The sequence below is a fragment of the Sinocyclocheilus rhinocerous genome, unplaced genomic scaffold (genome assembly GCF_001515625.1).
Source record: "Sinocyclocheilus rhinocerous isolate Xijiao unplaced genomic scaffold, SAMN03320098_v1.1 scaffold3797, whole genome shotgun sequence".
Classification (NCBI taxonomy): Eukaryota; Metazoa; Chordata; class Actinopteri; order Cypriniformes; family Cyprinidae; genus Sinocyclocheilus; species Sinocyclocheilus rhinocerous.
In genome coordinates, this window is record NW_015645539.1 from 114,675 (window position 1) to 131,320 (window position 16,646).

General features: G+C 35.3%; 1 protein-coding gene across 2 annotated transcripts in view; it reads right to left on the bottom strand.

The window, feature by feature from the left end:
- The window catches only part of ip6k1 (inositol hexakisphosphate kinase 1), a 49,051-nt gene that overhangs the window by 27,311 nt on the left and 5,094 nt on the right, over window positions 1–16,646 (bottom strand). The window contains exon 1 of one of the 2 annotated variants that reach the window (XM_016509943.1): window positions 2,161–2,359. The exons of the other annotated variant lie outside the window; for it this stretch is intronic. The gene's annotated coding sequence lies outside the window, so the exon portion shown is untranslated. Of the gene's footprint in view, window positions 1–2,160; window positions 2,360–16,646 lie in introns of those variants that run through there. 2 annotated transcript variants of the gene reach the window in all.

The following is a 16,646-nucleotide window of genomic DNA, read 5'->3' on the forward strand; positions in this document are numbered from 1 at the left end:
AGATTCTCATTTTTATGAAACAATATCGATTCTTAAATCCCAATCAATGCTGTTTTCAGTTAATGAATGAACAGTGCATATAGTGCGCCTCCCATCCAGTAAATCGCAATAGGCTAAGCTTTGTGCGTTGTTACTTTTGATATGAAACAGTCTCAGATTTCAAATTCTGTCCATTTTATGGAAATTCAAGCAAAATAAATACCGTTTTGGTGCTCTTTAATGGGCGTGATAGATCACTGTAGCCACCTCAGATCAAGCAAAGCGGCAGCGCACTGAACTGATCATCTCTTTCACTTTGCTAGTGGAACTCGCCTGTGCGTAATCAAAGCAGAGCAAAAGACTGGTGACAGTTTTATTTTTGTTCTGGAGGCTGATGATCCCATGCTCTGCTGCCACACTGGAGCGCACTTGCCACCAACTGGACAGGGGTGGGAATTACAATTATAAATTACAATAGATTATCCTCAGTGTAATCTGTCAAAGTGACGGACCGCCTTCAGATTTTTCCGTCACTGCTAAAAAAAATTCTGTCAATGACGGAGTATCTTCGGTTAACGCAACCTCTGTTTTTGAGAAAACAATGCTTATGTGTGGATAGTGAAAAAATTAAATTTGTAAGTCACTGAAATGAGACCATAAAGGCCTGTTCAAACTAAGAATAACTATAAAGATAACTATATTAGCATCCACACCAGCGGACGATACCGTCGGTTTATAAGCGCACACTCATCCGCCGCTTTAGATTATCGAGCTCGTTATCGCAGGACGGATTCTGATCGGGTGTCAATGCTATCGTTCATCAGCTGAAAAAAACGTTCTTAAAGTGATTCCAATGACTCTGTGCTTTTATCGTTATAGCTGTGGTGTGGACTTTTTAGAATGATATCTTTATCATTATCTTTATAGTTATTGTCTTTGGCGTGAACAGGCCTTAAAATACATACAAAACATTTGTTCACAAGACTTTTGAGAACTGGATGCGGTAGACTAGAGTTTTTGCTGTAAAATGATGTGAAAATCATCCTGTTCACTCGTTCACAGAAAACAACATATTGATTTAACTTTTGTAAGACATGATTTGTGTTAGAAAGGCCGTATGCAAGACAATGGCCATGAATATTTTGTGATTCACACCTTACATAAGTGAGGAAAGTGACTCAGGCAGATAAGAAAGAATGTGAGGAGATTAAAATAATGTTTTTGATTGTTTTTATTTTGTTTACATAATTTAATTAAAACATACTTAATAAAGTCCAGAGTCACATTATTGAGCACACTGATCCTAAACACAGAGACTTGAACAGCCGCTTGTGCCATTGCTGGAAACAGATCCTGTTCAACTGTTGAAATAAGTGGTATTTCTGAACTGAAGAAGAAAAAAAACAGCCCCATCATTCTGAACTTCAATTCTGAACTTCAAAACAAGAATGAATATCATTTACATGTAGCACATCAATTCAATGTGTTATGTTGTGCATCCATTGATATCAATAGGAATAATGCATGCTGGGCTGTAAACACACAGACAGCGAAACTCAAGCGATGTAGATGACTGAAAATGTGACCCTGGAGCACAAAAGCAGTCTTAAGTCGCTGGGGTATATTTGTAGCAATAGCCAACAATACATTGTATTGGTCAAAATTATAGATTTTTCTTTTATGCCAAAAATCATTAGGATATTAAGTAAAGATCATGTTCCATGAAGATATTTTGTAAATTTCCTACAGTAAATATATCAAAACTTAATTTTTGATTAGTAATATGCATTGCTAAGAACTTCATTTGGACAACTTTAAAGGCGATTTTCTCAATAGTTTGATTTTTTTGCACCCTCAGATTCCAGATTTTGAAATAGTTGTATCTCGGTCAAATATTGTCCTATCCTAACACACCATACATCAATGGAAAGCTGATGAAAAAAAAAAATTTGATCATCAAAAAATGGACCCTTATGACTGGGTTTGTGGTCCAGGGTCACAAATATATCTGTGCTAAACTTATTCTCAGCCTCTAACTCAATCACTAGCGAGTAAAATTATTATCTATTAGCAAGTGGCTAACGAGTAATGACATTATTTAGTTGCCCAGCGCACAATGTAGTCGCAAATGGGAGTGATTTACTCTCACTGTAGATGGCTGTCAATACAGTTTCTACTTACGGAATATGGGATCAGATCCAGCAGAAAAGCAGAGGATGCAGTCGTGTCCATTTAGGATCAGAGTTCACTTTCTGCATCTTTCTGCATGCGTGAATGTGTGTCGATAGATCTAGACACGTCGCAACGGGTTATTTCAGTCAGACATATCAGCTCTTATTCCAAAACACAGAGCGGCAGCATCAGTGTCTGGACAGAAAAAGACGTCTCAAGGACAGATCTGTTTTGACACGTTAGTGGGAGTGGTTCAGGCTGAGGAAGCTCGATGGGGAGGAGACTGAGACTGAGTGAAAGTAAGAGACAGACACAAGCAGAGACAGGTGTCCCCGCTAAGCCTCTTTGAATGGCCACCTGAGTGTTTGCAGGCAGACTAGAGCCTCACACTGACTGCAGGCCATGATAGGGTTAATTTTAGTTCTCGTCATGCCTGGATTACAAGGACAAAGTATGTATCGGGGTGCCATCAAAGGCTGGGGAGATTATCATGGAGCTAAAGAAGGTATGAGGGATCAGAGCCACTCGAGCTGTTATACTAGTGTTCACACCACAGCACGCAGCTCTGTTTGGGGAATATAATGGCAGATGAAACCACAGTCACTAGGACTGCATGATTTGGGGAAACCTTTTTCTATTAAAACTTGTGGCAGTGATTTCAAGCATAAAAAAAATATTAAAAAATCCAGGTTTAATGTGCATGCTTGTTTGTTAAGGATGGACAATTTGGCCAAAATTATACATGTGGGATTATACAGTATATCATATATAGCCATAAAATTATTGTTTATTATTATTATTATTAAATATCATATTATTAAATAAAAATATATTATTATTATTATTATTATTATTATGTTATAGCCATACTTACATAGAATGCACTTTTGGTACCTGTTGTAACATTTAAATACGACTGAGCATCCATTCTGTGTGTTAATTTACTTAAAATAAAAAAAACATTTTACATTTTAACATGTACCAAAAGAAACGAATAAATTGCACTTCGTTTTGTCTTTTTTTTCATATTGTCATTTTGGTTATCTAAATATCACATCAGTCATTGTGTTAATTTACATAATTGTACATATATGTAATAGTGGTACTAAAAGAACTTTTGCACTTTTGTGCAAAATTGCACTTTTGCAGATTGCACTTTTGTTTTGTCCCTGATTTGTACCTTTTTCTTCATGGTGTTATGTTAGTTCATTTAGATACGGCTGAATATGGAGCACTACGAGCACTATAGGTGCTTTCACACATACAGTCTTCTCCAGAAAATTACTGGTAAATAATTCCCATTTGGAGATCATGTGTGAACACAATAGGGCCTTCTGAAAAAAATCGGCAAATCAATAAAACGCTGTTGTTTGTGTGAACAGCATATATTGTGTATTTATTTCCAGTAATTTACGGAGTTTGCTATGCCTAGAGACACAAGATATCTAGTGACTTTGCGGTTAAAATGCAACATTTATATGTGCTTTGTAACAATTGTTGGGTCACTCCATGTCAACTCAGCCTGAGGTCCCTGGCTCTCATTTTTGAGTTTGCTAATATTTTTTTCTTTAGTAAGATAAACGTGTATAGTGATGAAAGCCAAAATATTTTAAATGTAATGGATGAATATTTACAGAGTAATCCACTATTTTGTAGAGGGGGGTCAAAATGGCAATTTTCACCTGAGATTCAGAGCCAAATTACAAGGGTGTAAAAATGACTTCAGAAAGATGGCAGCATCATAATGTTATTTTTACACAGAGATTGGTAGGTCTATTAGTAAAACCTGACTTTATAGCAATCTTTGTTGCATTATGTGCCAATAAAGGTGACCGTTTATAAATGGGAAAAGGCTCTTTTAAAGTTTTTTCTCCAAAGTTTGCATGCCTGTAACTTAAGAAGTATTAAAAACATCTTAAAGTCCTTTTAGATTTTGTGTCTTAAACTTTTCTTTTGACATTTTCATTTTTAAGGCCCTTATTTGGTTCCATTCTAGAGATACTTGAATCTCAATATGGATCCAGGAGTAAATTGTTCAAATGTACACATTTTCAGTGGTCAAAAACCAAATGTGGGTCATTTTGCATTCAGCTGATACTTTTTCTTTCTTTTAAAGAGGAATGTCTGAAGAATAAGTAATGCTGAAACTAGAAATGTAACTAATTTCCCTCCATCAAATCACTTGCATAGAACAGACCTGTCTGAGTGCCAAAAATGTTCTTTTCCCAAAGTTCGCATGCCTGTAACTCAAGAAGTATTAAAGATATCTTAATATGATTTTAGATTCTGGTTACTAAAAAAATTTTTCTTTAGAAATCTTCATTTTCAGTCCCAGAGATATCGGGATCTCAGTGCAGCTCCATGTCCAAATTGTTGAATCTTACCAATTTTCAATAGTTGAAAACCAAATGTGAATTTGTTTATCTAGTTATGACTGTTGCCACTACAAAAATTAAGTATGCAAATAATAACAGTAACCCAGGGTTATATACAGTGTGACACATCAGATTATGAATATCCAGGATTAACTTTATTGTAAATTATGAGCAGTTTGAAACATAAAACAAGATTACCCAGGATTCCCATTTACCCGTTTAGAATTACCAATGTTAATTATTTCACGTGTGAGAGACCTCAAAGTGACCTATTATGCCCCTTTTTACAAGATGTAAATAAGTCTCTGATGTCCCCAGAGTGTGTATATCAAGTTTTAGCTCTAAATACCCTACAGATAATTTTTTAAAGCTTGTTAAAATTGCCACTTTTAGGGTATGAGCCAAAACGCGCTGTTTTTGTGTGTGTCCCTTTAAATGCAAATGAGCTGGTGCTCCCGACCCCCTTTCAGAAGAGGGCGGAGCTTCAAGAGCTCAAGCTCTGGCATACAAATAAACACAAACACAAATAAACATTCCACTATTAGTACAAGCCTGTTATCTTTACAGAAAACGTACTCGGTTTAAGAGTCAGTCATCTGATTGTACTGTGCATAAATGAATGATTGTTTATGAATAACACAGACGGGGAGCACGGCACGATAAAAAATAAAACGACAACTGGTCTCATTGTGCCTTAGCTGCTATCACAAACTTTACAAGTCCCACATGTGATTATGAGTCAAGTCAAGTCACCTTTATTTATATAGCGCTTTTAACAATACAGATTGTGTCAAAGCAACTGAACAGCATTAATTAGGAAAATAGTGTGTCAATAATGCAAAATGACAATAGTAAACACTAATTTTTCAGTTAAAGGCAGTTCATCATTGAATTCAGTGATGTCATCATCCAGCTCAGTTCAGTTTAAATAGTATCTTTGCAATAATTTGCAATCAAGTCAACGATATCGCCGGAAATGAAGTGTCCCCAACTAAGCAAGCCAGAGGCGACAGCGGCAAGGAACCAAAACTCCATCGGTGACTTTTGTGTGTGTCCCTTTAAATGCAAATGAGCTGGTGCTCCCGACCCCCTTTCAGAAGAGGGCGGAGCTTCAAGAGCTCAAGCTCTGGCATACAAATAAACACAAACACAAATAAACATTCCACTATTAGTACAAGCCTGTTATCTTTACAGAAAACGTACTCGGTTTAAGAGTCAGTCATCTGATTGTACTGTGCATAAATGAATGATTGTTTATGAATAACACAGACGGGGAGCACGGCACGATAAAAAATAAAACGACAACTGGTCTCATTGTGCCTTAGCTGCTATCACAAACTTTACAAGTCCCACATGTGATTATGAGTCAAGTCAAGTCACCTTTATTTATATAGCGCTTTTAACAATACAGATTGTGTCAAAGCAACTGAACAGCATTAATTAGGAAAATAGTGTGTCAATAATGCAAAATGACAATAGTAAACACTAATAACAGAGCACATCTAGTTTATGATCAGTGATCATATCATTTACAAAAAGTGCTTTCGTAGAAAGGGACCTGATATTCAATAAGCCAAGCTTTATCATTTGTTTATCCATATTGCATCTGTTTTTTATTTGTTGAACATCAATTAAATTGTTACTCTTAATTTGGTTTGGACGTTTTTTGTATTTTCTAGTTCGGGGAACAGACACAATCTCTATAGTGTGATATCTAGGTGAAAGAGTCTCTATGTGCTGAGAATTAACTGATTTCTGTGACTTGAGGCGGCTAGCAGACAGTTGGTTTAGCCAGTTTGTCTGCTATGAGATTATGATTGTACAATATACAAATTGAAGCGGTCGACTTCACATTGCTTTCATATGCAACTTTAAACTCCCACTAGGGCTGGGTGATTTGGCAAAAAATTTAAATCTCGATTTGTTTCAAAACGTTTGACCGATTCTCGATTTTGTTTTTTTTTACGATTTTTAACTAGTCAACTTGAAAATGTAACTACAACATGATTCAAGTAACTTTTTCTTTATTAACCCTCTAGTTAAAGAAAATTCTATTCCAAGTGCAGCACACATGAAGTTGTCAACAATTTGTTAAAGGGGTCATATGATGCTGCTACAAATAACATTATTTTGTGTATTTGGTGTAATGAAATGTGTTTATGCGGTTTAAAGTTAAAAAAACACATTATTTTCCACATTTTACTAGTCAACTTGAAAATGTAACTACAACATGATCCATGTAACTTTTTCTTTATTAACCCTCTAGTTAAAGAAATTTCTATTTTAAGTGCACCACACGTGATGTAAATGTTAAACAAAGACCCCTTTAAATACCTTTGCAGAAAAGATGCATGAACTACAACTACATATTGAACAAAACGTGTCTTATAGTTATACATATTATATGTTCAGAAATAATATGAGGAAAATGCTTTTAAAAAATCTCAAAAGTCAAGGTAATTCAAATTCAAAATGACTTGAGGTATAACACCAGTAGACTAATATTAACTATAAATGTTCTGTAAAAACAACAGCAGCTTTCAGTCTGTCACCATGATGCAAACATGAAATATCAGACATATAGTAGTTACAGGTTTTTTATTCGATTGCACTGCTTTTCCATAGTTTTTTTCTGTGTAAACATGTTTGACTGTTTGACTGTTGCGCTCGTGTCTCTTGCAGCATCTCATGCATGAAACGGCAGTCTAAAAATGCAGCGCTCAAGTTAAAAGAAGTTCACTCCCATCTTCTTGCATGTTTTTCCTATTCCTCTGCCCGCGTCGCATCTTTGTCAACACAAAAGCGCATTCTGTGTGAATGGTGCCTAGCGATATATTCTACATGTTGCTTCACAGAGCGCGTCACACGTGAGCGGTTATTCACGTGCGCCGACATGCGGTTGGATCTTTCTTTTCTCTTTCACTGGCATAAGTCTAATGTTTGGTAATATTTCTATTCAAAATCGCGATTCCTCGATTTCTAAAAAATAAAATCGTGGCAAAACATTCAATTTGAATTAATTGATCAAATCGGAAAAATCGCCCAGCCCTAACTCCCACATTCCTATTTACGATCATTCTGGTAGCACGTGAAGGCAGCATCAGTGAAAGCAGGCAGAGACAATGATAGCTTTAGCAATTAGCATTACAGAGTGCCAAAAAGCTCTTTCAGAAAGGCAATTTGGAAAACAAATGCGTGACACTTACTTTGTCTGGAGCTGACGTTCGCGCACGAAACATTGGTATTGATCCTAGGGATGCATCGATCCGATACTCAGCATCGGTATCGGCTCCGATACTGCTATTTTCTGCCGGATCGGGTATCGGTCAGACGAGTCCGATCCAAATCTGATATTGTGTGTATACTACTCTGTGTTATTGTTAAGCCCCATGAAAGGCACAAAAACATTATAAAGCACCATAAAGTTTTCGTGCACTATATTTTAAGTGTTCTGAAGCCATTCCATAGTCAAATGTGAAGTAGAAATGAATATTTAAGTCAAGTTCACGTAAAGTCTTCTCCCTGCTGCGTCTGTCTGTCATCCTCCATTCAGCATTCAAACTGCGTGTCACGTTCGGTTACTACACTCAAAACGATGAAACTCTCTTCAAGAGCGCACAATAACTGAGATTTCAAAACCATTAAAAAGAAAAGGCTCAATAAATTATCGCACAGATATAATACACTACGCAGCAATATCTCTTCCCTTTTTTATGCTGCGCGTTGTGACTCCGTGTTGGCTTCAAGCTAGGGATGTAACGATTACCGGTTTGACGATAAATCATGATAAAATTCCCCACGGTTAGTATTACCGTTTCATCTTTTAATTATCATTAAAACCGTATTAGATTACCGCGATTTGAACAACTCGCGATAAATAAATACTATAAAGCACAGTTTTAAGTAACAGTCTCACGTGCGCACAGCACAGCACAGCACAGCAGAGTAGTTTCGTTTTGAGTGAAAACAAGGTAGAAATATTATACTTTTGCGCAATGAAAGATTATTTTTTGTCTTTTTTGTTCTGTTCTATCATATGTTGCTCCCTTCATTACTGTGCTATGCATTTAAATGAAATGTCTTTTAATTTTATAGTATATATTATATTATATACATATATATTAGGGCTGCACGATAAATCGCATGCGATATTTAATGCGCATCTTGTCAGAAAGCCGGTTCTGTAATCAGCGGTAAATCCCCATCACCTGTGGGCTTTCACATTGAGCAGCATTAACTACACAGAGCCGTTGTTCACTGACGAGCTGCGCAAAAAAATCGCGCAAATATGAACTGGTCGTTTGATTTCAGGGGCACTATGGATTAAAGCAGATATTCAAACATCATGGAAAATATGACAGCGTGTAATGCACTGGCTTCAAACCTGTATGACTTTCTTTCTTCGGTGGAACACAAAAGATGAACGTAGGAACCATTGGAGCTTTTATGTTCCACAGAAGGAAGAAAGTCATACAGGTTTGAAGCAAATGAGTGTGAGTAAATGATGACAGAATGACTAAGGAATATTACACACTACATATTATGGTATTCGAAGCATTCTCCTGTAGCACAAAACTACGCTGCGTCTGGAGATCTCTGTTTATGTGCTGATTCGTGGTCCTCAGATGTCTAGGTGTGGTGCACAATGAACACTGCTGTTTCAGCAAAGAAAACGGCTCCAAAAACTCCAAGAGAGAGGGTTTCCATTAAAGTCATCAACAACACTCTTCTTTAACATTGGATCTGGTGCCAGGACTCCCCATTACGCATGGGCACAAGTACAGGGATATTTCAAGCCAAAAAACACTTTTTTTTTAAGCGCACACTAGTGTATGCATACAGTGTGAGTTAAATAACTTCGTCATCAACAGAGTGTGAAGCTCTTGAATTCAGCGAACAACACAAATTACTCCGTGATTTTAAACAGCGCTGACAAACAGGAGAAACACTGTACGCAACAATACAGTCAGAAGGCATCATTCTGGCATCAATCGCCATAATTTACCATGGATTTACTGTAGTAACACTCACTGCATCGTGGTATTGTGTCAGAAATGTGGGTATTTGTATCGAGTTTTATTATATTATTAATGTAGACATGAATTAAATATATTAAAGGAGTAATGGAATATAATTACAGTATTTTTGTGTGATTAAGTGATTAAGCATGTGTGCATTTAGCCTATACTAAATGTTTTTAGACTACTGTTTTTCATACAAATACCTAAAAACCATAGAGTTATATTTTTACCGTGGTACTGAGGTGTGCTATATGTGTGGTTTTAACTGTGTTTTTAAATGTATGCTACTATGGAATACCAATGATTAATTAAAAAATAATAATAAATAAAATTTTACTATATAAAAATGAGGTTACTACCATTTTTACAGATTTTACTAATTTTGAAAATGAACAAAAAATTACATCTGCATCCTAACTCAAGCTGCTACTACAAATCAAATGTGCATTTCTAAGAGAAAAAAAAAGTAATATTATTATTAATATTTTCAGGCAACACAAACCTGTTTCTTGATTTGAAACGATATCACATGCAGAAACTAAGAAATTAATTTGTCTATTAAGATATTTATTTTGTTAAGGAAAATTAATGGTCTGGTTTCTACAACTTTCACTTTGGAGCAAAAATCTGGCTTTAAACTTGAAAGAAATAAAGATTTGACATTTATTGTGATAATTATCGATATCGAATGATATGAAAAAAAAAATATTGTGATAATTTTCTTGGCCATATCGCCCAGCCCTAGGTTTAAACACTCTTTAACTTGAAGAAATTATGACAAATGTATTACTACTCTTCAATAGAATGTACTTCTCAAAGTAACAAATAATTGAAATATCACACAATTTTCATTTTGTTTTTATTAAACAGTAAATGTCTGTTGTGAAGCACTTTCTTTGCCAACATTTTTTATTGGATTACTTTTTAATAAGATTAATTCAATTATTTAATAGTTTTATGCATTTATTTGAATACCACAGTTTTAGTGTTTCCACTTTTGGTAAATGTTGAAAATCTGGTGCAAAAAAAAAGGTTGCTTTTTGACAGTCAGTAAAAAAATAACTGTGTATTCAACAAAGTAAAGTTTTACTAAAAACAACCACAGCTTTTGCAAAAGCTAACTCATAAAAAAAATTCTTATATGATTTACATCGTCGTTCCAAACGTGCATGACTTTCTTTCTTCTGTGGAACACATAAGTAGATATTTTGAAAAATATCTAGTGTTTTTTGTTTGTTTATTCTATTTATTAATTTATTAATTCATTTGTTGTTTCATGCTTTCATTCTAAACACACACAAAAAAAATTCTTCAGAATATACTTTAAGTTCTGAAATTCAACATGAGGATAAATGAATATTGACAGAATGTTCATTTTTGGTTCTTTTTAAGAACCTATAGGTTATTTATTTAGATTATTTATTCTTAAAATTCAAACATAAGCTAACTGTTTACAATTTGGTTAAATGTAGTCAAAGGTAATGACTTTATCTTTTAAAATAATTTCATGCACTGCAATAACACGTTAATAAAATGCTTTTTATTTTACAAAGTATAAAGTAAACAAGATCTTTTCAATGATATTTATACTGAAATCGACCTTTTTGGTATAGATCTTTTTATTGCATGCACATAAGGATGAGGATAAATACCTTCGTCTTTCTAAACAAGCAGAAGCAAGGTGAAAGCACTGTTCTGGTTTTAAGGCCAATTCACACTGTACCGACAGACGGCAACAGACACGGTCACTGTGGCACTTGTTTTTTACCCGCTGAACACGTTGAATCGCTGTTTGTGGGGTCTTGGAGTGTCTGAGAAGTGACTGTGCTCAGTCAGCTGTCGGTGTTGGTCTGCATGTGTCGGTGTGCTGTGAACTGGCCTTTACATCTGACCCGCCTCTTCCTCAAACACATTCAATGGCACTGAAGCGTCACACATGCTGTTGACTAGCACTTACCATTTTTCACTGAACTTCCAAAATAACTGCATCATGATGTATGCAGTTACTGTGATAAAATCACTCATACTGTGAGATGAGATTTAGGCTAGTCACACTGCCGGTCCTAACCAACACACACACACACCTCATATCCATGTGCTCCACAAGCCTTACATTTGCTATGCAAAGAGCTGATGCAAACTTATCAGAACCAAAACAGCATCATCTTAAATTTTGGTTTTCATCATCTTCAGCTCAAGACCCTCTATAAGCATTGAGCATGCTGTTGGAAATCATCTAAAACTGTGAGAGACTTACAGTTCCACTGACAACTCTAAAAGCACTGTGGGAAAAAATAAAATAAAATAAACTATCTCAGCTAATCAAAACAATTGAAAATGAGCAACAGAATGCAGATATTAAATCAACTAAACACGTCTAGTTGCTTGAAAACTACTGAAATACCAACAGACATTCCAGGATGAGCTCAATGAATAAAAACCCTCTCAGACCAACTAACGAACGAACATCTCAGCTTACAGGTGATGGCCATGTCATGACATGAAGGGTTAGAATTTTACACTCCTTGTATATCAGATTTCTAGATATTTGACTGATTGGCTCGTGAAGTATCAATAATGCAGGACCAAGGATCGTTTATTCCAGAAACCGGCTTGTTTCATTGCTTTTTTCATCTGACTTTGCCAGGGTTAGCAGCAGCTGTGGAGATCCCATGTTCACTACAAACTGACTTCTGTGTGATCTGTACACTGTAGCTCTGATCAGTGCTGTCAAAAGAACCAGTACTCCAGTATCAAGTCAAAACTTCAATTTCAAACAAGTAAGGATACCAGCCTTTCCACAGTAGCGGTAGTACCGAGTACTACATTTCAAACGCTCCTGTATTTGTGTGAGTGTCTGTGAAGAGCATCAAAGGTTTCAATTTACAATGTGTTTTTGCAGCGCTGAGCATTGTAGCCAATCACAGATATGTTTGTTGAGCATGTGAATGCATAGCACTTGCATATCATTGCTCTGTTGTGGATTTGGATTGCGTCCATTGTCCTCATTTGTAAGTCGCTTTGGATAAAAGCGTCTGCTAAATGACTAAATGTAAATGTAATGGCCAACCATTTCTGATTCTGTAAGTCAGAATCACCAGAGCTCGTTCTGCACTCTCGCAGATAGTTTAGCTATAACCAACAAGGTATAAACATGAGTTTTTGTGCAGTATAGACAGATTTTTTTATTAGAACGGGAGTTTTTACTCAGTCAGTGAGCTCAACTGATATCAGCGTCATTGATTTTGAGGGAGCGTCTTTGCTCACTTTCTGTATATACCCCACTCATAATTTAAATTAATGTTTTATTTTTCATGCTAAGTACACACTGCAAAGTTTCAGGAGTGACGACTGTATTAAAATGTGGCATTGAATCTGAGATTGCGATGTTTGAACATAGCAACAGACGGGACAAAACCAATCAGAATAGATCTGTGCATTAAGTCTTGCAGTGTAAAACTCCTTGCACATTGAGTCCGAAATTTTCGTATGCGTTTTTTTCGTATTTATCATCCTAAAAATTTGTCACGCACAGAAACCTTGCACACTGAGTCAGATGCGTATTAATTAATTCGTTGCGAAAAAATTCGCAAAACAGTACTAAATGGAGTCTTCAAGCAATGAGGATGATTTTGTTGTCCTCTTGCTTCTTAAAAAGAGAAAAAGAAAGGAAATATTGGGTCCATCCAATCCTGAGATATAGAGAGGAAGGAGAGTTCCCCCTCCTTATAAGGATAATTAATTAAGTAATAAATGAATTAATTAGGGCTGGGTAAAAAATATCGATATCTCGATTTTAATCGATCCTCATTTTTACGAAACAATATCGATTCCTAAATCCCAAGAATCGATTAGTCTAACCTGTTTTCAGTTAATGGATGTAACATTGAAGCCCACCTCCCATCCAATAAATCGCAATAAGCATTGTGCTTTCCAGAGCTCGTTCTGCACTCTCGCAGATAGTTTAGCTATAACCAACAAGGTATAAACATGAGTTTTTGTGCAGTATAGACAGATTTTTTTATTAGAACGGGAGTTTTTACTCAGTCAGTGAGCTCAACTGATATCAGCGTCATTGATTTTGAGGGAGCGTCTTTGCTCACTTTCTGTATATACCCCACTCATAATTTAAATTAATGTTTTATTTTTCATGCTAAGTACACACTGCAAAGTTTCAGGAGTGACGACTGTATTAAAATGTGGCATTGAATCTGAGATTGCGATGTTTGAACATAGCAACAGACGGGACAAAACCAATCAGAATAGATCTGTGCATTAAGTCTTGCAGTGTAAAACTCCTTGCACATTGAGTCCGAAATTTTCGTATGCGTTTTTTTCGTATTTATCATCCTAAAAATTTGTCACGCACAGAAACCTTGCACACTGAGTCAGATGCGTATTAATTAATTCGTTGCGAAAAAATTCGCAAAACAGTACTAAATGGAGTCTTCAAGCAATGAGGATGATTTTGTTGTCCTCTTGCTTCTTAAAAAGAGAAAAAGAAAGGAAATATTGGGTCCATCCAATCCTGAGATATATATAGGAAGGAGAGTTCCCCCTCCTTATAAGGATAATTAATTAAGTAATAAATGAATTAATTAGGGCTGGGTAAAAAATATCGATATCTCGATTTTAATCGATCCTCATTTTTACGAAACAATATCGATTCCTAAATCCCAAGAATCGATTAGTCTAACCTGTTTTCAGTTAATGGATGTAACATTGAAGCCCACCTCCCATCCAATAAATCGCAATAAGCATTGTGCTTTGGTACTTTTAATATAAAACAAAGTCTCAGATTTAAATTTATGTCTATTGTATTGCAGTATTCAAACAATAAATGCCATTTTGGCACTCTTTAATGTGAAGTGACAGATCGCTGTAGCGCCTCAGTAGTAGCGCTACTGATCATCTCCTCTGCTTTAATACTAGTTATAGCACAAAATAAACATGACTAAACATCCGAAGGTAAGTTAAAAGAAAGAGTACAACTAGGGATGCACCGAATGTTCGGCAACCGAAATTATTCGGCCGAAAATAGCAAAAAAAGCTCTTTCGGTGTTTGGACGAATAAGCAAAAAGACAGAATAAATTGTACCAAACAATGATATGATGCGATCAAATAGCAACCAGCGCAGAGTGAGAGGCGCGCATTCTTTATAATGCAGCACACATGTCAGCAGTGTGGAAGCATTTAAAACTGTCCGAGAAAGACGCAAAAATCATTACAAGCACCGACAGCGAGAGACTGTTTAGGACTGCGACATGTCTTCAATGAGAAGAGGAAGGGGTGATTAATGGCCTTAAACAATTAGTAAATAAACTGCAGAACGTTGTTTTCTAATACACGCGTGCATTGCATGTATTCTGACAGCGCTGCACAAACTCGCAGCAGATCTGCTTGTTAACCAGGGTTCAAAGTAGGGCTGAACGATTTTGGAAAATAATAAAATTGCGATTTTTTTTTTCCAATATTGCGATTGCGATTTAATATGCAAATTTTTTTTTTAAAGCTCTTTATGTTCTGTATTATTCAACAAAGACAAGCTATAAATCATTGTATAGTATGACCAACACAATATTATATAGATTAAACATAAATGTTCTTTTCTGTAGGCCAGGCCTATATGTTACGATGAAATTAGGTGATGCATGAATTGATATGAATGACATTTTTATTTAACAACTACAATCACAGTACATTGACTGATTTGTTGAACTTCCAACATTGTAAGCATGATAATTATGTTTAAATAAGCCTGGTGTAAACATTAATATGAAAGTCAGTAACAAATCACACAAACTAAAAGAACTCTATCAACATTCATAAATGTTAGTATTGTAATTTTACTGTTGTTCTGTAAAATAAAATAAAAAGTAAGACAATAATAATGATAATAATCATTACAACAGCTCTGTTAATAACATTCACACATAGTGTTCACATTAGGACCTGTAATATTTTCAAATGTTTTAAAAGAAGTCTCTTCACAGCAAGGCTGCTTTTAATTGTACAGTAAAAAAAAAAAATAAATACATGCCTGATTCAAGAAGGGGGTCTGATGGCCAAAAATTATTATTTTACTAACTTATTAATTTTAAGTTAAATTGTGATTTGTTGGTATGGTGTCTGCTAGAATGTTAAAAATGTTCAGTGTTAAATATTTTTAAATTGTTGTTTTGTAATAGATTTTTTTTCTTTAAAAAGCAAGACAAAACAGTAAAAAGCACATTTTGGCTTTTTAATTTATGCAATGGTGAAAAAAAATTGGCAAAATACATGGGGAAAGAAACTCGAAAAACCGTGTTCGGTATTCGGCCCAGTGTTTCATTTTGTTCGGCTTCGGCCAAGAATTTTCATTTCGGTGCATCCCTAAGTACAACTTTACAATCCGTATCCTGTCTCATATAATCGCTCAATCAGTGTTTCAGCCGCGCAAAGACGTCAATATAACAGCTTGTAAACAATTCATGTAACGTCACATTTACCTCAGAAAGCATATTCGGTGACCATAAACTCATTAGTCAGCCAGAAAAATAAACTGTAGGGGCATTTTGCTAAATATATGCACCATATAACATTCATTATCATTTTTTACTGTTCTTTAATGTTTTATTTATGTTTGAATAAATCAGTCCAAGTTTTTATGACAGCCACTATTTAAATGTGTATATTTAAAAAAAATAACTTAATTGTAACTTAATTATTATAAAAACTTAATTAAGTGCAATTTAAGCAGTTGTACAGCACAAATCAGTCAATTTTAACCTTCAATATTATAGTAATGTAGTGCCAACTGACTCTCATGTATATTTTACAGCATTAGTTGATTTTTTTTTTCCTTGAGAAAATTTGGCATGTGCTGTCCCTGATATGTATCCAAAATAATCGACATTGAATCGAATCGCAAGAATCAAAATCAAAGCCCTAAAATGAATTAATAAATGAAATTAATGAAATTAAAAAATAAATTAAATTAATAAATTAAGGAGCAGTGGGATTATCACGGGCGATTCAAAGTTTTCAAAGTTTTGTCAGTGGCTCAGTTTGATGCTTTTGCTAGCGATACTAGAGCCACATATTAAAAAGAAGACCACC